Consider the following 25,748-nt stretch of genomic DNA (forward strand, 5'->3'; position numbering starts at 1 on the left):
CCTTCTGCTGTGCTGGATGGGGGAGGTCTTGGTTTGACTTATTTCTTCGGCGGGAATCCTTTCAGAACCCTGCCAAGGTGCCAGTGTAACGCTCACCTGACTCCCACGGAGGCGCTGGTCTAGTCTGGGTTGCTGTGGCCTCTTCGAGCGTGATGCGCAGAACTCGGAACACCGACTGAACAGGACCCTCAAATCTTGCTTGTCTGGCCCGTAGGAATATCCTTCTGCAGATGAGAAAGGGGATTAACAGTCTGCAGAATAGTGTGCTTGCTCCCCCCTTCCTCCCTTCGTTCTTCTCTAACTTCCTCCGAAATCCCCGGTTGAAGCTCACCTTTTGGTTTGAAAGGATGAACTCTCCATCCTGCTTCTGGTGCAGGGGCGCATGTTTGTCCAGTTACTTCACTGGTTTTCAGAATGGCGCTGGCAAAATCCACTTGACTTTTCCGAGCGGAACGCTGTTAAGTATGAAGATTACAAAAGTTCAAGTGTTGAGCCTCCTTTTCTGTTGCCTTCCTAACCTGTGATCTGTCCTTTATTTCAGGTGCAGAATGAAGGCGATGCGTTGAGGGATTGAATTGCCGATGGTAAACTCAGGTGAGTTAGCGATGGGGGCGATCCCTCTTAATGTCTTTATATTCCTCCAGTAATGTCTTTTGTCCTTTCCCCATAGGGGCCGGGGTGCGGTACCTGCGAACGAAGTGGCGCCGACCTGAAATGAGGAATGATCCACCAACAGAAGACCGGTAAGTGTTATGGCGGAAAATTAGGCTTTCCTCATATGTTCCTTCTGCTCACCTTTTGTCTCTTCTTCTCTCCCCTAGGCGCAGAGATGTGGCGACCGGTGCAGACAGTCGTGGTGGAGCCAGAAGAACTCCCGAGGACAGGTGAGTGAAGCGCGGTGCTGCAGCGAGCAACGCAGTGCTTTTAAATGAAAGTCTTTTCTCAGGAACGCTGGCGTGAAGGTTCCGGATGCAGGTAAGAAGTTTTGATAAAATTCTTGGTTTTCACCTTTCTCTTCTCTTCTTTCCTTACAGGTTTTCCAGGATCGAGGCGGGCGTGGCTGGAGACCAGATGCAGGAGCAGACACGGTGAGCGTTCAGCTGCTTGGATGCAGAACAACGCGAAGCGTGAGCTACTGTCTGGGCGTGGCTTAAATAGCCCCCAAAGTAGTTCCAGGTAAGTATCCTTCCCTGGCCACGCCCGAGTGGCAAAATAGTTCCAATGAAAAAATAGTCCCTTTCAGGTCTCAGGGAGGCCTGAATCTTGCAGCATGGTCTGCATCAGAAGTGCACAAAACACCTTTCTTTATGAGCCTGGCGCCTATGGCGCCAGGACTGATGTCCAACATGAGCCTGGTGCCAAAGGCGCCAGGAGAGAGTCCAAAGAGCCCCTATAAGGGGCCGCTGGGCTTTTACCCAGGGGCATGATGCCTGCTCCCGGGGGTGCTGGGCCTGGCGCTCCGGGGTAGGCATCATGACAGCCAGTGTGTCGATGAGGGCCTGAAGCGTGGGAGGATTCTGAAACTCTGCTGGCCTGTCTTCTGGCATGCCTGCCTGGAACCAATTCCAACTAGGAGCCTGGCTGTCCTGTAACGACAGCCACCCAACCGAAGTTTGAATGTAGCATGGGTGCTGATTGGCTGGGTTCCTGGATAAGAAACTGGATTTCTGGTGCACAGTCGACCACTGGAACTAAATCTGAAGATAAGATGCCTGCTGAGTGAGTGTTAATGTGCTGACCCTTTCTTCCATGCAACAGAGATCGTCTGAGGAGGATGACTCCTTCCTTTGGGCTGGTGGAAACAATCCGCGTTGAGGCAACCTGCAATTTCAGCAATCCCATGATGATCTGCAACTTTCCTAGGCTGGAAACCGCCAATACAGTGGGACCTGCGACCATCGTGCAGTGCACCATCTTCTGAAGATCGAATCCTCCCGGAACTTTGGTGCACCCCTTGTGGCCCTGTAGATATGATATGGCATTTATAACGCGCCTATACACAAGTGTTTCAATGCGCGATGAGGCAAGCGAAGGGAAACCGAGGGAGGCCAGGTGAACTTGAGATTGCGCAAGTGCAGGGGAGGGGGGATGGGAAAAGTGCAGGGGCAAAGGGGAAGGGACAGTGCAGTATATAGGATAACAGTATGATAATAAGCACAATAAAAGAAAGTGCAGACAGCTGGTGGCAAGTGCAAGTGCAAGTGCAAGTGCTAGTAGGGGATGTGGGGATACAGAACAGTCCCTGAGTGCAAGTGTTGCCAGGGGGGCAGTGCAGCAGCTGGCGGGGATGGGACCTGGGCCCGAGATCAGAGGGTAGCCAGGTAACCAGTGCAGTTTCAGATTCAGCCAGGAGATCAGCAGTGGAGAGGAGGAGAGAAAGCAGAATCAAAGGGGAAGGTCTGGAGGTGCTTCTGGAACCGGAGATGGTTCTCCAAGTTTCACAGAGGCAGGGAGGCTGTTCCAGAGGGAGGCCCCAGCAGAAGAAGGAGATCTACCACCAACTTGCTGTTTGGAGAAGCGACTGACCCTGAGGGAGTTGGAGGTGGATGAGCGAAGAGCTCGAGAGGGAAGATATTTAGGAAGAGAGAGTTGAAGGTATTGAGGTCCAAGGCCCCTTGAAGTCCCCTCATCAGAGTGCTTGATGGGGAAAGTGAGGCAAAGCGACTGGGTAGTAACCGTTCTTCATCTGGTGTCTTGAAAAAGGTGCCAAAATCACAGAGCCATGAGAAACTACAAATAACTCTTTGCTGGGAGCCTTTCCACTTGACCTCTGCTGCAAAATCACTTCCAGTATCCCTTCTTTCGTCAGAATACCAAGAATCCGGTGACCAGGTCCTGCAGCTGCTGCATCGTGAAGGTGTCCGCCTGCATCATCATCTGCACTGCTAAGTTACTGTGAGACTCAAGGTAATGCTTACCCAGGGTCGTTCTGCTGCTCCTGTGTTGCTGAGGTGATAATTCATGCATTTGGGGGATCGCCCATACACTTTCACCCAGGCCTAATGATGTTGAGTGTTCAGGGAGCCTTCTGTGAAGTCCCTGGACTCTTTTTACCTACTAAAAAGTTAGTACTGGTTACATAAGAATCCCCTGGAACTCTGACTTTCCTACAGTTTATGACTTATCCTGTTCTGCCTGCAACAGGCCACTGATGCCCAGTGCCCCCCCTCTGAGACTGAGACAATCTCATACCTAGATAGGGAAGGACTTCTAAAACCTAAGGCCCCTCGAAAGAAAGTATTACAAATGTTGAAAAGTGCTTATCTGCTTATGTTGGTCTTGTACCTTCATTTTATTCCTGAAACAGAATATTCTACAAAGTTTACTACAAAGTGGTTTTTACTTACCTTGAATTGCATACTGCCATTCTAGAAGTCTTTTTACAGTGTGGTTTACTTACCAGAAGCATTGCATTGGTTTTATATTATGTTTGCTACTTGTGATAATACTTACCTACCTTTGTGTGTGTGTGTATATACACCATAATAAACCATTATTGTCATATAACTCCCAGAGTGTATGTGCTACTTTGGGGATCCACTTTAAAAGATCATATTGGAAAAGCCTGAGTTACAAAATAGCATAGCCGACTTGCTCGCATTTTGTAACTCGAGCTTTTCCGAATGTGCCTTTTTGTCCCCGCTTTACATTTGATGTATGCGGCGGACACCCCTGCAGCCCATAATGCTGAACTAGAGGAGTGGGCGACACCCCCGCTTCCCTTGTTCGGCATTATGGGGTATGTTTTTTTTCTTTTGTTTTGTTTTTTTTAACCGAGCCGAATGCGCACTTAAAGTGCATTCAGCTTTTTATTTACGAGCTTTTGGTCTGATACCCTTCTTTGGATCATTGTACCTTCCTACAGCCCTCTCTCCCTCCTAAGAAAAGCCTGGCTGCTCTGCCATAGCTATCCACCTTGAGTGGTACAGGCCTGTTCCAATAGTTGGAGTTCTGTATTGCCAAGCAGAGCGAGTCTTATAAAGTCCTAAATAGATGGACTTTAGAAAAACTCCCTAACTCGTAGCCTCTGAGCCCCAGTACTACCTCCTGAAAGAAACCTGGTGTCAGTAGGAATGCCCACCATGGTAGCTATGCTGAAGAGCCTGGCTACACCATCCATCCTGTTGTGAAAGGACTTTCTAATTGAGGGGAGGTCCTTGTCTGCATCTGGTCTTGAAGGCTCCCCCTTCCTTCTTTGCTCCTAGGAAGGACCCAGAGACAAGATAGAGGGGTCTGGTGTGGGAGGATCCACCAGTAGAGCAATATTAAGGCGTATTCAGCCCTGGAACTCCATTTTGATCTGGTTCCAGAAGAAGCTGTAACTTGCATTGATCTGTTGCAGGCCCCAGAGGTCCTGCCAGTGTCTGAGGGAGCTGGGGCCACTGTACCCCGAGCAAGCAGTAGTTCATGGTGGTGAGAAGGCAATGGCATCGGTTGAGGTAAAACTTCCTTTCAGTTATTTAAAGTAGGACATCTTGTGGAGGAGTGCATGGCCTGCTATTAAAGTTCAAAATACATGTCCTTGCCTGAGATGCCATAGTTGAAGGTGTCCATGTGGAGATTATCAGAAACATGTGGATGGCTGTTTCTCTAACTTCAGAGACCTGGGGAAAAGAATCATCAAAATCTGCAAATGTGGTTCCTCGGGACTAACATTATAGTTATAAATTATCCTACTGGGGCTATAAACAATTATTACATTCCCAAACAAACCATACATAGCCTCGCAGAAACGGCACATGATGAATACCAACCCTAAAACACATCTAAGCTCTGCGAACGGTAAACCGAACTGAAACTGCCAACAGCACATCACAGCTCTCTTGCGCTTTCATCCCGCTCAGTCCTACTAATTTACCCCAGTCACTTTATCCTCTTGCTTTTCAGATCCGCCAGAGGACCACTCAGGTGTTCAGAGTGATAGATTTGCACTTTTAGATATATGATTGCATTTGAACATTTTCACATGGTGAATTTGGCAATAATGCATATCCATAAGGACAATCATTTCGATGCTTTATGCATATATGTTGGTTTTTGTAGCAAAAGTATATTTTTTTCAGAAACATAAGAATTTGCACATTCTATGCTAGCCCTTTGCACAATACACAATTTATGCGATTTTTGCACAATTGATCATTGAAGTTTTAATGAAATGCTTTTTTGTGGAATGCCTTTTTCTATTTTTATAACTAGAATGTTACTCACAAGACACCACTCATGGAGATGATCACCAGATACCACGGATTGGTGGTGCTGGGGGAAGCGGGGGGAGGGGGTGCTAGGGGTCAGAAAACCAAATGTTCCCCGCAGGAGGCCCGACTCTGGCACTGAAGCTATGAGTAACCAAACCACCAGGGGCACAAAGGAACCCCTGCTCACTGCGGGAGGCATTCTGATGGAGGAAGAATCCCTTCTATGTCCTGCTCACCTTTAAGCTGGTTATGTGAGGATTTAGTGGACTTTTGTGGTGATGAAATGGCTTAAGCAGTCTTTCATACTGGTCAAAATGGGGTGCTAGGGTTTACTTCAGCATGGTCCGCCATTTTGCTTTGGCAGGGCTATGATGCACTGGGGGCGCGGGGGGAGATTTCTTTGACTTCCTCTTGATCGGAGCCTTAGGCCCACGTGAATAGTTTGGCTTTGACATGGTAACAGCTTCAGAATCATTGGTGTGTACTCTGATATGAAGTTCAGGGCCCTCAAACTAACTTGCTCTGGTCGAAGATGTGGAGGTGTCACCTTGGGTCGAGACCTGGTTAAAAGCCACAAAGGCCCCCGACTCACCTCCCTCTCACCCACAGCACTGGATGAGATCACCAGGACAGCCTGCTCTATGAAAGTCTCCTCCAAACAGGTGCTTCTTTGCTCCTCTAGAACTATCCAGGACAACATTGCCTCTCTCGCTCCCTCCTTGGCTGAGTTCTGTAACCACTCCTTTGCCACTGTCTCCTTCCCTTCAGCCCTCAAGCACTCCCTTGTGCACCCCCTCCTAAAAAAAAAGTCATCTGCGGACCCTTCCTGCCCGGCTAACTACTGCCTTATCTCCACTACCCTCTTCTTGGGCAAACACCTGGAGAAGTTGGTTATCTCCCAACTAATTAATCACACTGAATCTGTTGACTGCCTTCACGACCACCAGCCTGGCTTCAGAGCAGCCAGAGGCACGGAAACTGCTCTCCTGAATACCTGTGATGACCTTGAATACCTGTGATGACCTGCTCTCAAATCTTGACTCCAACTCTCCTTCCATCCTTATTCTCGTCAATCTGTCCTCTTCCTTTGGCACAGTCAATCATTCCCTCCTCATAAATAGGCTCTGTGATGCCCTGGGCATCACGGACCAGGCACTGTATTGGTTAACCTCTTTCTTCTTCATTCAGCCCTCTCAAGTTCAACTGAACTCCTTTCTCTCCTCTACCTCACTCTCGACCTGCAGTGTCCCTCAGGGCTCTATCCTCTTGCCATGGCTTTTCAACATATACCTTGCCCACTTGAGCTCCACCTTCTCTCTTCATTTCCAGTTTTATGCTGACGACACACAGATTTCTGTTAAGCTTCCCTTCTCTTCCTCCTCTCTCATTCCCGACTGTCTGACGGCTATTCAGGCATTGTGTGCTGCTAATGATCTCTGCCTTAATGCAAGTAAGACTGAAATCCTTCTCGTTGAGACCCCCTACTCCCTCCTCTCGCCTACACTCTGGCTGCCATCCTTGGGTCCCCCTCACCCTCATGTGAGGCTAAAAACGTGAGTATCCGCTTAGACTCCACTTTCTCCTCCTCACCTCATATCGCTGACCTTGCCAGGAAGGCCCACTATCAGCTTCACCTCTTCAGAGGCATTCTCCCTTTCCTCACCTTCCCCCGGAAACTCGATGTCTCCAGAGCTGTGCTTCTCTCTCTGATTATTGCAAAAGCCTCTTCCTTAATCTGCCTTTCTCCCCACTTCCGCCCTCTTCAACTAATTCAGAATATTACTGCAAGACTTATCCTTGTTATCAAGCCCAGGGACTGCATCTCTACAGCCCTAAATTCTCTCTCCACTGGCTCCTGGTGGTTGCAAGGATCAAATTCAAGACCCTCTGCCTCATCCACAAAGCTTTCTGGGGCCTGGGACCTCGCTACATTCAACTCTCTCTCTCTCCCTTTATACCTCCCTCCTAGAGTCCTCTAGCTCCAACTCTCTGCAGATCAGATGTTTCTCCAGGCAGAGAGTGGGGGGGTGGTGTGGTAGATCTCTCTCTTTAGCAGATGCCTCCCTCTAGAACGGCCTCCCTGCCCTCCTTAATATCCGGAAGTGCCTCATGACATTCCTTTTCTCCTCCTTCTCTCACCCCCCCTGCTAGTCTCCTCCTGCTACTATGACTGGATGCCTGTGTCCCTTATGATTCTCGCCGATGTCAGGTCATCCCTTGTCCAGTCTCCCCTTCTCACCCCTTCCTACCAGCACTTGCCCTCGGGCACCCATCCATGATTAGCCTTCAGAGACTGGTCCTTCCCCTATGTCCCTCGCACTATACTCTACCCCTGGCTCCCCCTGGTACAAGCCCAGCTGGGCTCCCCTTTGCACTTGCCCAGCCCCCTGGGCCCTTCCTCTAACACTTCTTCCCCCCCCCCATCCCATCCCTTTCCCAGCTCCCCCCCCCCCAGCACTTCTTGATACTGCACTTGCATGATCCAAATGTCACAAGGCCTAGTAAGACCGGTACTGGTCCTCCCTCCCCCCGTCCCCTCTTTTGTCTTGTGGCACCTGGAACACTTTTTGCTGTATAGGTGCCATGGTGCCATACAAATGTTCAATAAATAAATACATGTGATGAAGTGACCTGAAGGTGCTGGTCGTATGGACCAGGAGATGAAGTTCCCCAGTCCTTGGGACAAGTAGTATCCTCCAGTAGTCACCTGGCCAAGGTCAGAAAGCCCAACATCTAAAAACCACTACTCCCAGAATCCACCTCTTGGTTGGAAGGGCAACCTGGACCAGTTCCGGGAGTCTCCTACGAATATGAGAGAAAAATTCCAACAATGGTCCCTGGGGTCAAGAAAGACATCAGAGAACGCAGGCTACCAGGACTTTGGAAACAGACACCGAAGAACATTACTACATCTTCTACTATTCCCCTTTCCTCCTTAAGAAAGGTTTGTCCCAGAAAGATCACAGGTAAGTCCTGAGTGCCCCACAGGACTACTTTCCAACTTTACAAACCATAACCTAACTTTCAACTTAGAGGTACAGCTCTAAGCTTACTTCTAATTCTCTTGTGCCATGCTCTCATTGGTGGTTCCTCACAGTAGGGGTGGAGGGTTAAACATTTTACCATTTTAGTATTCTGTTACAGGATGCCTTCCTTTTTAATGTCTTTCTCTGTGCCTCTAAAAGGTCTTGTTGGACTGTCATCCAAAACTGGCTTCCCCTTATTGGAATGATTATGGTTATGAGCGTCCATGTGGTACATCTCCCTTACGGCTTCTTGCACCATGTAAGTCCATCACTGGCAGGGGTTTTTGCAAATCATTTTCCTCCAGTGACCCATCTCCCACTAGGTGCCCATAGGGTAGGGGTCCAGTTTGGCATATGAAAGGGAGGTGTGACCTCGGCAGCTGTCTAGGTTGAAAATGTGTCTCCTTATTCAACCCTGCGCTTGCTGTACTTTTTCAAACTGGACAGGTACAGTGCTCTCCAAACCTGGTGACTGTGACTTGGCTCTCTTTTCTAGTGGCATAGGGTCTCTGAGTCCCAGGTTCTGTCTGAAGTATCTGAGAGTGGACAATTGAACCTCCATGTCAACTAAAGCTGTATCCCTCTGGAAATTAATGTTCCTGGGGGTTTGTGAGCAGACGCCCCCAGTGTACCCTCTTCAAGGCCCATATTCTCACAAAACTTCTTGGAGTTTCGGTTGATCGACACCAGATTCAGGGTAGAACCAGTACGTGGCCCTATGAAGTGACTTACACCTGGGATGGCCGAATTCTAATGGGGAAACCGTCTCTTATTCACCACCTAGCCCCTCGACAATTATTTCCAGACATCTGTGGTTTGGGACATCTGCTTTGTGGATGTGAGGGCTCAGTCTGGTCTTCCATGTACCAGCGTTTTCCACTGGAAAAGAGCTGACATTCGCTTTGTTCATTGGAGAGGCGAGCCTGCATAGTTCAATAGTAGTAATACTGGGTTTGCTGGATGTTCATCAGGTACAAGAGAAGAACAGGCAATCTTAGTGGTTGTCCCAAATGCATCGACTGGGAGAAAACCATCCTGTACAGTGTTTGAGAGGAAACGCAACCCCTTCCCACCACCCTGACAACTTAACTAAACCACCTGAAAATGACGTGGCATCTGGTGTCATAGGTCGTTTATGCACCAGTGTGAGCTTCTAGAGCCTTTGTGTCGCCCCTGGTAGTGTGGTGCCTAGCGGCGGGAGGACTGCTAGAATTCTCCCCAGATGTTTGTTTTTAAACGACCCCTGAGCATCCAGATGGAATCTCAATGTGCTTGTCCATCTTAAGCAGGACTCTTTTTCTGGGACAAGTGTTCGGTGGCTATCTGTGCTTTGGGAGTCAGGCAGGTGAACCGCAGACCTGGGATCCGTCCGATTACGTCCCTGGCTGGCTCATTGATTTAATGGCCTGCATTCAAGTCATCTGGGCTTGATTGGTAGGAGTGAGTCGAGTTATTGTATTAGGTTCTGTGAATCAAGTGGTTTATTTAAGAAGGCGCGAGGGATTGTGTGCTTCCCTGCCACTGCACAGGTTGGTTTTCTTCTTTGTTAAAAGTTTCTGGGGTTCAAACCAAAAGTCCCTGTGCCTAAAAAAAAAAATAAACCATGGGTCCCTTTCCTGTATATTCTTCATTTTAGGTCGTTCACTCTCTACTTTTTCTTTTTGGCTCCTCAGCCTGTATAGTCGCCTACTCAGTTTCTTGTCTGTTCGGGGACCCCCTTGTCTGGGTCTCTGGACACATATGCACTTTCACAGTGGCAAAATGAGATGCCCTCAGTGAGGCCCTAATGACAACTGGCAATGGTGTCTCTCTGTGAAGAGTGCAAGGCAGCTTTGGGCGCAGAATACCAGTCTGCCTCCATACTCCCGCTTACATCACTTTTTCTGGCAGTCTTGGTGTACTAATGCATTATGTGACTGTGACAAATCAACTTCAGTTGTCCAGGGATGAATATCGGTTTCTAAACCATAAATCAGACCCACACCTCTAGTACACCAGAAGGGATCATAACAGATTGGAAGCACAGCAAATTATAAACCTCCTTGTCCAATGTTGGTGATGTCGATGGAACGGAACGGTAGGCTTATCTCCAAAAGGTTGTGTGTCGTTGGTTAATTGCAACACAGCGAAATTACAATTATTACCCAGTCAAGGTTGCATACAAATATCTTCTTTATTATCACAACAGACAGTTCTAGCACACTACGAAATACAACCCACCCTGAGGGTAGTCGGTATAGAAGCATGACCTACACGGTGGCTCAAGGTTAGGAATCGTCTCAGTGCTGGTCGGCATTTCTGAAGCACTGACTGAGGCATCTCGCACAGCTATAGCGACATAAGAGTCAGCAGTGAGGTTGGTTGTAGCTCGAGGGCCTCGACTGGCTCGAAAATGTCCTTTAAGGCGGACGTTGGTAGATGCTTGTTGTTGCACACCTCCTAGCTTCTTCACTGGGCTAGTGCTGTCCTTTAAGGTGGAGGGCTAAAAGCTGAGGAGACTGTTGCAGGCAGATGCCGTGTCCTTGGTTTGGTTCAGACCCACCTAGGAAGCTTGCTGCAGAGCCTAGCAGGGCACGCTGTGTGCTGACTGGGTACCAGTTCTGGAGCCTCTGGATGGTCTTCTGGATTCAGTATCTCCCTCTGTTCCCTGGGAGATGTTTAGTGGAGGGATCTTGCTTCCCTCTTGGATGCCCTGCCCTTCCTTCACTGGCGGAGAATTTAAGGCAGACTGTTCCTTCAGCCAGGGTCCAATGCTGAGTTCTTCTGGTTACTCCTTGCAAATTCTTCAGATGATTTGCCAAAAGAGTGGCTCAGCCCTCTTTTAAAGCCAAATGGACCTTGGGGATTGATGTAATCTAAGCCTACCTTAATGAACCAATCCTGGGTCCCCACCAACAATCTCCTGTATGCGTGAGGTCATAATTAGCGTGATTTGCAACGGAAAAGGTAAAGTGGTGAAATCATATAATACTAAATCCCACCCATCTTCCTGTCTGTTGTGGATCAAAGGGTCCCACTGGTGAATGGAGCTCTCTGTGGTTCCTGATTAAAGTGGCAGGTTTCCCTTGAAGTTGTGGGGAGACCAGACTTTCAGGCGCCGTCAATCCACATACTTGTACCTTCTGAATGGGGTCTCCCTGCGGGGTTGACTACTGTAACAAGCAGTCCCAAACATGGCATTTCACTGGCAATCGATACTGAGGGTGGGAGCTGGAATCAGGTTGACACATTGCATATGAAAGGATGTTGGGGTTTCTTGTCTCCTTTGCTAACCTCTGCAGCCAGGTCCCATGTGTGCCTGTTTGAATTAAACTCTGATTAGTATGTGAATGCTGCCACCAGCTACAGGGCTCAAAAGGACAGGGAAGATCCATGGAGTCTTTGTTAGTTAATTAGGCTGGCCATGACAAGGGGAAGGTTTTGCCCTCCCCTTGCTGAGATGGCATTGTGTACTCCTGGCTGCCAGATCAAAACTAAATATGACGGGGGACTGCACCTGCAGGCTGTGTCCACCCAGAGTACATGGGTCTATGCGTATGTCATGTGGTGAGCATAGGAAAATGTGTGCAGATTAGCCTCACACATTTTCTGGAGGTTGATGTATCATCATTCAATTTCATTTAAAATTTCAAAGAATCCCAGGTGAGCGCACAGCCACTGTGCAGAGGGTCGAATTCCTCACAGTGACGAACTCAAGGCATTTGTCATCTCTCTCCAAGGGGGCAATCCCTTTGGGACTGTGGAGGTGAGCCTGCTACACTTAACAACCCCTACGGGACAGAGTAAGTGGAATCCCTCTGGAGTTGACGCTCCCTAAGGGGGACAGGAAAACTCCAGAGCGGGACTTAGGTCACCCTCCCTTTTCCCTAGACACTAACGCCTTTTTAGGGTATTGAGGAGTTAAGGGCTATAATAATCCTAGGACACCTTTAATGGTTGTGTGGCTTCTGTCCCTCACGTGATTCATTACTTGTGGCAAACCAATTAAAAGTGTGATGAACAGTCTCCTGGAGGCAAGCCAGTAAATGGACCAATCAAATCAAAGAATCTGTGAAGCCTGCAGAGTTCAAAGACAATGCAGTACACTGATCGGTTGTGACTGGCAGAATGAAAACACCAGATGAGGCGTCCCAGGCTTCGGTATGCAGCAGGCGAGTGCAGCAGGGCTTTGCAGGAGACCGCTGACATTGCAGGAGGAGCGAGAGCAGTGGAGCCAAGGAGAATGCCTGGGGAGAACCCACACTCCAGTCCCGACACAGAGAGGCCGGACAGAAAGAAGAGCCAGTGGCTGATGCCGACAGGGCTGCCACGTATGCAGCTCCGAAACCCCAGAGTCCGGACAGAGGGTGAGGAAGAAGAGTGACCGTTAAAACCTAAAAGACCCAAATAGGGGCAGAGACACGAGAAGCTCCAGGATGGTAAAAAGTTTGCGATTAGCCCCACCATTGAGGTGAGAACCTGGGAATCCCAAAGTGGGTGGAGACAGAGACACGCTCCAGGTGTGGGCAGAGCACCAGGGAACCCCAGCCTGGGGATAGTCTGAGGACTATAAACCTAGGCAAGGGCCTATGGTAAAGAGACAGGGGTGGGCGGCCAAAAGCCAGCAGTCATTCCTTTTTCAAGAGGCAAGGCCCAAAAGTATGTTTTGTTGTTTGTTTTTCTTTTGAAGAGTAGGGAAAGAAAATAGGTTAGAGTAGGTTTTCTGGAGAGAGGACTTGATTTATGTGACAGAATCTTGACTACCTGACTAGCATCCTTCTGACATTTCCTTGCAGAGTAGGAATTCATAGTACATGTTCGGGACAGATTAGGTCTTTTGAGTCTGAAGTGAGAAAGTGTATAAAAATCATCCGTCCTTTTCTGTCTCCTAATTCTGACCTACCACAACATGCGCTGGGAGAAGTGCATGCCTACGCTGGTGGCTTTTGAGAAGCTGAGAATGACAAGAGTATGATGCTCAAGAAGTACAGTTTGTCTTGTTGCAGCACCTTTGTATTGGATCGCTTGCTCCTGTTTCGACTCAGCCTTTCTAGAGACTTTCTTTTGGATTCTTCCTACAGTCTGTCGTTTGGTATGTCTGAATCCATGGCTATCAGACCCTGGCTTGGCCACGTAAGTGAAATTACGAGGAGGGAAGCAACAGAGAAGAAAGAGGAGTGTGTTAAGGAGGAGGGTTGAAGGAAAAGAACAAGTTACTCACCGTAGTACTCTTAGTCCCCTTTCCTTCATACTTATGGGTGTCCATCCTATGGGGACGAGACTGCACAGCTTTGGCCCAGCAATAAGAATTTCTGTTTTAAATGTATTGTGTTGCCTGGAAAGCACTGATGCATGGCTAGTACCGCTGACTCTACCCATCAGCAACACAGTCAGTCCTTGGTTCAGAGAGGCAGGAAACCTGACAATTATTAGGTGTCGGTGGCCAGGGCATATGGAGGAAAGGCGACTAAGGACTATAAGTTACTACGATGAGTAACTTATTTCTCTTACGTCCCTTCTCCTTTCCTCCATACTTATGGGAGATTACAAAGCATTCATCTGCCTGGCTAGGAAACCATTTTTGTGGGGGAAAGAAGATTCTGCAGAACTCCCTGGCTGATTTTACCATCAGATCTGGCTACCGTATCCATGCAGTAGTGCTTACAGAAAGTAGAGGGGGAAGACCATGTTGTTGCTTTACTAATGACTTCTCATGGAAGTTTCTCTGGTATGCTGCCACTGTTGCTTTGTCTCGAACTACGTGAGCATGCAAGCCTCTAGGTACTGGTTTGCTCTGGAGCTTGTACAACTCCACAATACAAGTGACGATCCACCTCGCTATGGTGGCCTTTGAAGCTTGAAACCCCTGAAGGAAACAGTCTGCTGTGCTGAATTCCGTTGTTCGAATTTGTTCTGAATTCCGTTGTTAGAATTTCAGAGCACATCTGACGTCCAGGACTCTCTACCCTTCTGATTAGGGAGAAGGGAAAACTTTGGGCAAAAGCCTAGGATGTGTCCTAAAAATGGCTTTGTCTTTGTGAAGTACTGTGTATGGCTCTGATGATGAGCGCGTGTATCTCACTGATCCTCCTGGGCGAAGTTAATGCAACCAGAAAGGCGGTCTTGAAAGATGCAAGTTTAATGTCAGCTGTGCACATGGGCTCAAACGGTTTATGGGATATAGCTGACAATATCACATTTAGGTCCCAGACCAGGTGTGGTTTTGAAAGTGGGGATAGAGCTTTAGTAATCTGTCAATGTCGCCTGGTCACTCTATTAGCAGTGGAGACCATAAGGGTCAGAGAGCTAATATAAGCTCCAATAGTAAAGAGATAAGTACAACAAGATTGGATGTTGGCTCCTGTCGACGCTAAGTAAGACACAAAAGATAATTTTTTTGTCCACGGAGGACTGCAATGGATCGAGTGACTGTTAAAACATCTAGAAACAGAAGCGAGTCCACTTGCTTTTGTACTGGGAACTTGTGGACTGTTTCCTAGCATTGTGAATAATAGCTAAATTGTCCTATGAAAGCCCCATGCCCACAACACCTAGTTGCTCAGGTAGCAGGCTGCTTAGTGAGGAATTGTCCCTGCTGTTGGGAGAGCTAGTCCTGAGTCACTGGTAGGAGACATAGCCCGTTAGCAATGAGCAGTATCTGATCCATGTACCAGACGCGGTTTGGTCAATTTGGCACTATCCATATTAGAGAGCAATGTTTGGACCTCCTGAACTTTGAAAGTACTCTAGGACAGAGGAAATGTATAGCATACCTCGCCATCCCAAGAAATTTGAAAAGCATCCCCTAGGGGAGTGAGAACTCTTTCCTAGAAGAGCTGTGAACCATAGGGACTTGTTGCTCAGAAAGGTTGCAAACAGATCCAACTGAGGGTGACCCCATTCCCGAAAGATCTGATTTAGCGCTGAGTTCTTTAGCTCCCACTCATGGTTGTGTGTTATAGATGACTTAATTAATCTTCAGCTCTGGTTAGTTTGCCAGCTAGATGAACGGCTTGGAGATGTATACTGTGATGTGTGGCCCATTGACAGATTTGAATTTCCAACTGACACAAAGGGGGGCGGGCGGGGGGAATCTCGTCCCTCCCTGCTTGTTCACATAAAACATGGCTGTGGTGGTGTCTGTCCGTATGCGGACTGCTGAGTTTTCAACAAATGAAGTGAAGAAATGACCCTAGGGCCTTGAAAATCACCAGCAGCTTCAAAATGTTTGTGTAAAAGGGATTCCTCCAGAAACCAAAGCCCATGAGTTCATGCATCTGAAGCCGACTAATGGTGGTCCCCCACCCTGTCAGTGAAGAGTTTGATGTTAAGGTGTCAAAGATCTTGAAAAGGAGGGTAGGTAAAAAAGCTCCTATGGAAGACACATATAACTTCCGTGACTCTGACCATTCAACTCTCATCCTTGATCATCCTCAGTACACCAACCTTTCAAACCATATTCCTCCTGCAGGGACATACACATGGTTTTACCAACTAAGTGTGTCTGTATTCTAAATTTCAATGTACAAAAATAAATATTTTATTATATTAAAAAAAGAGATAAATATACAAATAAACCAAGGACAGTTTCGTATCCACTGAGGGTGGACTATTCTTCAGAAGCAATTTGTGATGAGGTTAGTAGAAGTGACTCAATACACTGGAAAAAAAGGTGTGTTCTGAACAAAGCTGACACAAAATTCACTTGCCTCTTCCACAGAGATGAGTCTGTACTTCCTGTCATATATGCAATATTCATAGTCATCTTAGATATTTTTCTTTGGCCAAATGACATCGGCAAACACATGAAATGTAGACAGCTGGTAAGCCATGGTGTGCTCTGTCTCGGATCCAAAGGGACTCCTGCTCTGATATTCTGTTTATTCCCCCACCACAGGAGATCCAAACTTATGCTGGGATGAATTGCAACAATTTTTGATTGAGGTTTCGCACTCCTGGACCCAACTGTCCGCCAAATGAAGCTGAAGATGCCTCATCTTGAGGCATTTAAGAGGTAAGGCTAGAATAGAAGCCAACATCGGGCCTAGAATATTTTGAAACCATCACACTGCGGTGCTGTTCCAGCCCAGGAAGTTTGAGACTGCCTGTAGAATGCGGTGTATTCTCTGCTCCGTGAGGAACACCCGGCCTGCTGCTGCATCCCATCTGAACCCTATAAAGGTGATGTTTTGCGTTGGTGTTAAGCAAGATTTTTGGACATTGACCGATGGGCCTAGATTGATAAGAAATTCCAGCAGCTGTGTTGGAGAGAGGCTGTAGCCCCTGTTTGTGTTTCTGACCCGATGAGCCAGTCGTCCAAGTATGGGTAAATGAGAATGCCCTGGAGCCTTAGATGAGCTGCTATACGAGCCATTCATTTGGTAAATACTCTGGGAGCGGCATTGAGCCCAAACGTGCAAACCGAATACCGATAGTGCCGCTGTCGCAGTGAAAATTAGAGGATATTTTGGAGTGCTTTGAAAATTGGAACATGAAAATGTGTCCTTTTAGATCCACTGCACACAACCAGTCTCCCTGGTTGCAGGCGTTCTGATCGTGAGCTGGCGAGACCATTTTGAACTTCTCTTGGGGAAGGGATGGATTAAAATAGGAAAGATTCAATATTGTCTGCAGCACTGCCTGGTTCTTCTTTGGGACAGTAAATGGGCGGGAGTAAAAGCCCCACCCTTGCTCTTGAGAGGAAACATCCTTGATCACCTTGATCTCGAAGAGTTTGGTAATCTCCTGGAGGAGAGTTAGCAAATGTATTTGGATCGGGGGGGGGGGGGGGAGACGAATGGGTAGTCTGTAGTCTCCTCTGACCAGCAACAAAGTCCAGGAATCCCCTGAAATGACCTGCCAGTTGTGATGAAATGCTGTAATCCTGGCCCCAAACAGGGAGCAGTGGATCTGGATGATCTGATCATTGTTTCTTGGACTCTGCGACTGATGTTGCGGGCATGGAAAGGAACCCTCTAGTGGAGGTCTTCTTTTTATTTAACTCCTTGTTGGTGGAGGAGTGAAACAAAATGTTATGTTTTAAGGGCAAATCAAGAATATTGTCTTGCACATCCTTCGGGAAATAGATCGCTCTAGCCCAAGCAGACCTCCTAAGATCCACCCCTATCGCTAAAGATCTAGCGGCGGTATACACATGGTGAGCTGAACACTCTCTCACTTTGCCTCAGAGATGCCTGATTTAAAAGCAGCCACTACATCAGCAGGAAGGCACTGTTGAAAATCTGTGATCTCCTGCCATAACTTGTGATTGGCTGCAGACAACAAAGCATCAGAGTTGGCTTGTCTCAGGTGCAACGATGCATTGGTGTAGATTTTCTTTCCATAAGAGTCTAGGAGCTTGTCATCCTTAGAAAGAGGGCCAGAAGTGTGTGTTGCAAAAGAGGAAGACTTTGAAAACAGTTGCTTAGGCAAACACTGATGACTGCGACAGAGGATTTGCGGACAAAGAGGGGGCATCCACAAAAAGCTCTCGGTAACCGGAATCAATCTTTTTACTTATAGCAGTTGCTGTACGTGGATTCTTCCAAACGGCCACTGCTTAGCTAATGCATTCTTTTGCAAAGGAATACCCGATATGTCTGCCTTGGTGAGTGACAGCACGCCAGCCAGCACTCTAGGATAAGACTCAGATTTTTATGGTACGGGAAAACCTAAGATATCTTGCACTCCCACAATCCTGTTGTGGAAAGCTCTCGCTGATAACAAAGCCTCCTTACCCTCCTCCTCAACTCTGTATCTGTTACAGGAGATGGGTGACACAACGTCCTGTGCAACTGGCACAAAGGGCTGATCTGGTCTTGAGGGATCTGTTGGCGGTGGCGCGATAATAGGTGGCGTCACAGACACCAGCACCTCTGAAGGTACATGAAGTGGCAGTGGAACCAATGGTACATGAGGGAGAAGTGCACATTGTGGAATCGCCTCCTTTATTAGATTCTTGAAATACCCTTTCATAGGGTCCAAATGGATTATTTTTTTAAATCTTTCAAAGGAATCTATCCTTGGAGGAGGAAAGCCCTGCTGCAGTGTGCGTATAAGAGGAGGTAGTTGCAGGAGAATAAGGCTGAGGAGGTCTAGAGCACCAACTTGGTTGCCTTACCTGAGGAGGGGCCCCCAAACCTAAGTGAAGTCAATGGTATGGGGTAAGAAGTAGACCAGGTGGTGATAGGGGACCAGTCTACATTCACAAAAATCCTCCTTGAAAGGCCCTGACTCCAGAGAGGACGTTTCTGAAATGTCGTCTGCAGAGTGGGAAACCAGGACAGATGCTTCTTTTCGCTTGGTGTGGACTGTGGCTGCCATTTTAGGGGTAGGAGGGTACTGAGCATGGCATGGCGAAGCCTTTAGTGGAGAAAGTGACATTTCTTGACAGGTCGTGGAAGGTTAAGAATGTGTCCTTGAGGCTGGCAATGAATAGAACTCAATGCAGAGCTCTACTTCTGATTAGATCTCATGGGATCCTCAGGACGATAACCGGTGGATGATTGTGAAAGAAAATCCTCAGACTGTGGTCCGGTAGGGCGATGGCCCTATGGCTTTTGCCCGGTAGATTTTGGATGCTGAAGCATCACCTCTGGTACAACCGACCCGGTCTTAGACCTCGAGGGGCCCTCCGTACCTTGACCAGTACAAGCCCCAAAGGCCTCAGAGCGTGCTCCGGTATTTATTTATATTCATTTTTATAAAACGCCACTAACCCAGGGGCCTCAGAGCGCTATAAAACAGACAGATGGAGAGAAAGAAAGAAGAGGGAATGTTTAACCTACTATTTTATCAAATATAAAGGTTTTTAGATCTTCTTGAATCTCAAATGGCAAGACCGGTCCTACAGAGCAATTGGTAGACCATTCCAGGCTTTGGGTGCCCAGACATCAAAACATGTAGCCCCGATTTTATTCAATTAGAAGCAAGTTTAATCAAGAAGGGTATAGCAATTTGATCAATTTTTTAATACTTATTTTTATTGACATTTTTCGTTTTTTGAACAATAACATTAACAATCCCCTCCCCCAATTGCCTCCCTGCGTCCCCATTCCCTTCACCCCTGGATCACTGTAGTGTAAATCTTCTGGGGTAATTGTTCCCTGTCCAATAGGTCAGAGTTTATAGTATATCCAATATTCTTAGCCTCTGTGGACACCACTGTGCGCGATAGTCTTTGTGTAGATAGTACAGGACAACACCCCACTCATTCTTGAATTTAACATAGTCTCCCTGGATATTGTACGTTACCCATTTGAGTGACATGTAGTGTCAAATATTTTCTACCCAGTCTGGTTCATTGGGGATTGTGGTCTGCTTCCAATTTTGAGCAATTAGGGAGAGGGACGCCACTCTTAGGACCATATATGCCTTCCTCTGCGATTTGGATGGGAGTGAGTCCAGTACATCGCCAAGGCGCAACATGGCTTTCCCATATTCCCTCTGTATTTGGGTACCGAATATGATTTTCATTTCTCTGTTGACTGCTTCCCAGAAAGGGTTTAGGATGGGACAGGTCCACCAGCTGTGGAGCCAGGTGCCCACCTCGTTACACCCCCGCCAACATGTCTGGGAAGCTGAGGGGAATATTTTATGGACCCTTTCCGGAGTAAGTGCCACTGCACCAGCACCCTGGTCCACATTTCCCTAATCTGCATCCCTCTCATTAGCTTGGGGATTCGCTGCCACACTTCCCACCATTGTTCTTCGGAGATCGGGAGGGGTGTCGTGTCTGCCAATTTGTTTCATATAGGGCCACTGGACCTGGGCCAGTGAACATTTTGTATAGTTTGCTGACCATTTGTCTGCCGCCAGTGTTGGTTATCATGAATTTTTCTAACTGGGCGAGTTCTCTGGTGGCGGCTTGTTTCACATTTCGTGAGGAGAGCCAGTGCCGCTGTTGAGCATAGCGATACCGGTCTTCCTCCCTCAGCCCCATCGTTTGTTTACAAGTCTGGAATGACTTAACCTCCTGCCCCTCAATCATATCCTTTAGGCGGATGCAGCCTGCCTCTTCCCACCTAGCATATGCACCTTGTTCCGGCCCGGAGTAAATTGAGGGATTCGGAATAGGGGGGTGAACAGTGACGGGTAGGATGTGACCCCTAGTGTTAATAACCATCACGTCCCATGTGGTGTCCCCCCACCATCACCGTAATGCTGCTTCAATACATATTCGGGGGCCTATCCGCTCTGGGGTACCATAAGACCTCTTCCAGGGGTCTACCCACCCCTTGCCATATGCTATCCGGGTTCCCCTTGAACCACTTTCGTATTACCCTCAATTGGGGTGCCTGTAAGTACATCTGAAAGTTCGGGACTCCCATACCACTGGCCCCCGTGGGAGTTACCATGACCTTCCATGCCACCCTCGGCCTTTTCCCTTGCCAGACTTAGTCCCTCACCATTTTATTCAGGGTTTGAAAATGTTTGGGGGGATAGCCGTGGGGAGGGCCTGGAAATAGTAAAGTACCCTGGGGAGGATTATCTTTTTGACGACATTGATGCAGCCCTCCATGAGATGTTGAAGAGCCTCCTCTCTCCCAGCCAAGTCTTAATTGTTTCTAAGAGGTGGGGGTAGTTCACTTGGTACATATCCTCTAAGTTGCTGGTTATTGTCACCACCAAGTGTCGGCGGGATGAGCCTCCCCGTAGGATCATTAGTTCTGACTTTTGGTTGTTGGTTTCCAGGCCAGCCACCTTGCTGAAATCTTCCAGGAGTGCCGTTAGCTTCGGGAGGGAAGAGCTCATATCTGTCAGCACAACCAGAAGATCGTCGGCAAAGGTCACATTACCTTATGTTCTCCCCCTCCGAAGATAATCCCTTTTATACCTCTTTCCTGTCTCATTCTTGCAAGGAAGGACTCAAGAAATAGCACATACAAGACTGGTGACATGGGGCAGCCCTGCTTAGTACCCCTGGTTACCTTGATCGCCTGGGAGAGTTGCCCGTTGATAGCTAGCCTAATGAGTGGTTGCCTGTAGTTGGCTTTGACCAAGCAGAGAAAGACCGGACTGAACCCCATAGTCTCCATGGTGGTAAATATGATGGTTGTAACACTCACCTGGTATCCACGGGGACGTCACTCAGCCTGTTCTGACCTCTTACAACCTCAAACCCTTCCCTGGAGGCTATTAGACTGGAGACTGGGCCTGAAACACAGGATTGGTAGAGTTTAACTCCCCATTGTCTCTGTGTGCTTGAACCCCTTCTTCCCCGGGGTCCAACCCTTCCCTTTGATCCACAGCTCACCTTGTTTTCTTGGATAGTGTGCTCTCCGTCCTGCTTTCAGCGCAGGAGCACGTTGATTGATGCGGGCTCGTTGCTGCCTAGTTACTTCACTTGCAAGAGTCCGACAGAAGTATAATGAGTCTTTTGAACAGTTCTCTAACTTCGTTCCTTTCCTTTCTTAGATGATGGCTGGCATCTGGGGATGGCGGCGTGCTGCTGAAATGAGTAGCGCTGAAGGTGAGTGAGAGCGCGATGCACCCCTTTCGTACTTGTATTGAACTGAGTTATTTTTCTGTGTCTTTTAGGTGCAGCAACATTTTCAGCGTGGATGCCGGTTATGAAGAACAAATGCGGTGAGTAAGCGCGGTATGCAGCGCCTCTAGATGTTTCCACGCTAACCTGGAGTGTCTTTTCCCTCTTGCAGATGGATGAAAGTTCTGGAGACAGAGTTCCTCCAGAGCGGCTGGGATTCAGGTAAGCGTTTGAAGCTCGAACAGTATTTAAAAAATAAGCGAAGATTTGCAGAATGCTTACTAATACCTTTTTTCTGTTCTTTTCCCTTTTCCTTAGGAAGCGGCGTGTCGGGATGGGAATGACACCGCCGAAGATGCCCGCAGAACAGAAGGAGCGATGAATGATGGGCAGAAGCGCTGCAAGGTAAGGCTGTTCCTAACGGTGTTCTTGTTCTTGCAGGAGCTGAGCGCAGAAGAAAGATGCAGGCCTACTGGAGACCGATCCGAACACGGTGAGTGTCACGCTGCAGGTGCAGAAAACGCAAAGCATGTTTCTCAGCCTGGGCGTGGCTTAAATAGTCTCTGGGTATCCCAGGTGTCTCTGGGCTGAACCACACCCAACTAGACTGCACATGCAGTTCTGGGAACCGAAATATGTGGGGGCATCCATCTTGTCCCCATCAATGCACTACAAGTCCAATCCCCAATGTTATCCTATGGGAGTGAGTGAGTCTAGTGCCACAAGCGCCAAGTCTGACTCCAATTGGGTCTTTGGTGGGATGGAGAGGCCCTTGAGGGCCATGTAGGTGATCATTGCCTGGCTCCAGCCTGACATCTTGGAGGGCTGGGGACATGAGGGGCAGGAATCATGACATGGTTTGGAGAACTGAAAGGGAGGGGTTCCTTTCAGTGGTTAAAAACCAATTTAATCATCATAAATCAAAACATTCAACATCAAAACATCTAAAAAGTATTGATAAAAGACAAGAACATAGTTGGATTATTCATTGGTCCAGCACATTGACAAAATGCCACATCGGTGGCCAGGGTGTCATGACAAACATTAGTAGAAAAATCACTGTTGTCTTCTAGTATCCTAACACTATAAGAAACATAGAATGTGTACATGAAACTTTGTGTTTGTTTGCATCAATTTGTGACTGTATTATCATTATACAGTATGTTAACGCAACATTTTTCAGTTCGCATTGGCAAAACATCCGGAACATTCAACAGGAGTGAGACCTCCATTTTTTGTACAAGCTTGTAGTCTGCGCTATAGTGCTTGTGAGGACGCTTGCGAGCCCCGACCACCATTACCCTGAATGGCTTCGCCCTCTAACACACCGATGCAGGTAATTATTAACCTACTAAGGTGGTGCACCCACAAAGAGTTATACTAGACTATTGAGGCCTAGCAGCTCACCCTAGTATTTTGTTTTTGTTTTGTCTGATAGGGGAAGGGTGAATAGAAACCTCCTGCTGAAATCCTCACAAGCACTACTGAGATATATCCTTTATCTCAAGGTAAATAGGAATGACCATTCGACACGGTCGAATGCCATCTTGGTGTCCAGGGCTAGAACCCCCGCCCTCAGGCCCGTCCTATTTGCCTTCTCTATTAGGGTGGGATATTCGCCTAATATTGTCGAAACGTGTGCCTCCCCTTGACAAAACCTGCTTGGTCTGGGTGTATCAGATCAGGAACTCATTTGTCCATTCTGAATGTCAAAATGTTTGTGAAGATTTTGGTGTCAAGTTTTATTAGGGCAATAGGGCAGTAAGAGCTACAGAGGTCCCTTTCTTGTTTGGTTTAGGGAAAAGGACCACCTTGGCCTCTTCCATGGATTGGGAGATGTGGCCGGTGACTGAGAATGAGTTGTACAGGGATGTCATTAATGGGACTAGCAAGTTCTGAAAAGCTTTGTAGAACATGGCGGGGTACCCGTCCGGGCCTGGGACTTTATTTGGCGGTAGCTTTGGAGGTAGCGCTCGAATCGCCGCTTGGACGTCATCTTCCTTGATTGGCTCCTCCAAGGCCTTGCGCTCGCTATGGTCTAATCCTTTTAGGTGGCAAGATCCTAAGTAGACCTCTTGGAAGTCACTGTCATTTTCTCCGTGGTATAGTGGGTTGCATAGAATTTGGTGAACGCCTACAGGATCTCCTCTGAGAGTGTGGTTTCCTGTCTTCCCGCCTTCAGGATGCGGCGAATCATGCCAGCTGCCTCCTTATTCTTGACTCTCCTGGCTAATAGCAGGCCGGCTATGTTCGCCTGGAAGTAATACTTCTGCCTCCAAAAATAGGAGCGATCATTCTGCCCTTTTGGCAAGGAGGATATTGATTTGGCCTTTAAGGTGCCTGTACACCTTCCCAATCTTTGCCCCATTATCTGTGTCCATTCTCTCCATTACCTCTTTTAACCGCCGCTCTAGGTACATCTGTAGTGCCCCCTCCTGATTAGCTTGTGTTGCCTGTTTCTCTGAGCGTCCCCCTCATGGTTGCCTTAAAGGTGTCCCACACCACCTGCTCCTGCACCTCAGGCGTCTTATTTACCCCCAAAACGTCACGGATGGACTCGCGTAGTTCATCACATATTACTGTGTCTCTCAGGAGATTGCTGGGGAACTGCCACTTCCAGATATGTGTCTCTTGGAGTGTCACGATTTCGGGCTTAGCATCCCTGAGGAGGTATTCAAGTTTCCGTATTTTAGCTGGAGTATTTAGTCCCCTAATATTGAGTGTCAGTATTTGTATCCCTTTTCTGCTACCCATATCCCATTTTGCCCTGGTTGTTACTATGATGCAGTGATTCCCCCTGCCCTTAGGTCCCCCCCCCCCCCCCAACTCCCCACTGTTCCCCTCACCCCCTCTGGCTAGACTCGACTCAACTTCCCCAGGGCATAAACTTGTCCTAGGTTGCTGGGTCTCATTCCAGTCCCAGAGAATAACGGTGTGGGGAGAGCAATCCCTCTGCCCTCCCCCATTCCCAAGATCCATCTCCATCCTCCCTGCCTCCCCGGATAGACCCTTAGGATGGCTTCCCCTGAAACTCCTCTGGGCCTTACCCCAGTATCCCTTGAAACTTGCAGTGGCTTTTAATTGGGCAGATTTGTTTAGTCTGGAGACTTAGGTCGCTGATTCCACCACACCCCCGGGTCCGTGGGTGTCTGTCTTGCTTTCAGCTCCCTCACTCTTCTCCATTCCCATGGCTTCTCCTGGTACCCTTTGTAAGTTGGCCTCGTGGTTTGCCCTCCACCCGCTTCTCCTTCCTCTTCGATATTCAGGATCTTGAGTCCTTATTCCAATGTAGTGATGTGGTGTTGACACCCTTCCCATTTGAAGACCAAGCCAAAGGTCCACCTGTACCTTGTCTGAGCTTTGGTAAGGGCTCTGGTCACCTGGCCCATTTGCCTCCTCTTAGCTAATGTGGATTTGGCTAGGTCCTGGAACAGCTCTGTGACTGTACAGTTCACCTTAATCGGGGTTGCTGACCTTGCTGCCTGGAGTATCTGTTCTTTTTGGTCATACCGCTGTAGGGCCATTACCACCTCCCTAGGCCTGGCCCCAGTTTCTTCTTGCTGCGGGCCGAATTTGTGAATTCTGTTTGAGGATTACTCCCTCGGAAGGTCTTTGAACACTTGCTGCATTGTTGCCCTGAGGTTGGCATCGGCCATGTTCTCTGGTAGACCTTTCACTCTAATCTTTGACCTCCTTGAGCGGTTCTCCAAGTCCTCAGCTTGGAGCTCCAGGTTGTGAGTCGCTGCTGCCAGCTGCTCGGTCAGTGCATCGATCTTTTGGGTGTCCTCTGAATTCCAGAATGGCGTTTTTGTTTGAATCAACTCTGTCCCCCAGTTCCACAATGTCCCCTTTGATTTCCTGCAGGGATTGTGCCAGTTCTGTGCACATAAGGCTTAGTTGAGAGTGCAGGGTAGCCGTCATTTGGTCGCTAAATGCCTTGAAGCATTGCTAGAGCACCTCGCTCGTGACCTTTTGTCCCTGTGGCAGTGCTGGGGGGGGGTGTTTCCGAATCCGGCCTTCCCATCCCCGTCGGGTCCTCATCTTCCTGGGTTCCTCCTTCCA

This window comes from Ambystoma mexicanum, chromosome 13, assembly GCF_040938575.1.
Source record: "Ambystoma mexicanum isolate Mex_15411 chromosome 13, UKY_AmexF1_1, whole genome shotgun sequence".
Lineage (NCBI taxonomy): Eukaryota > Metazoa > Chordata > Amphibia > Caudata > Ambystomatidae > Ambystoma > Ambystoma mexicanum.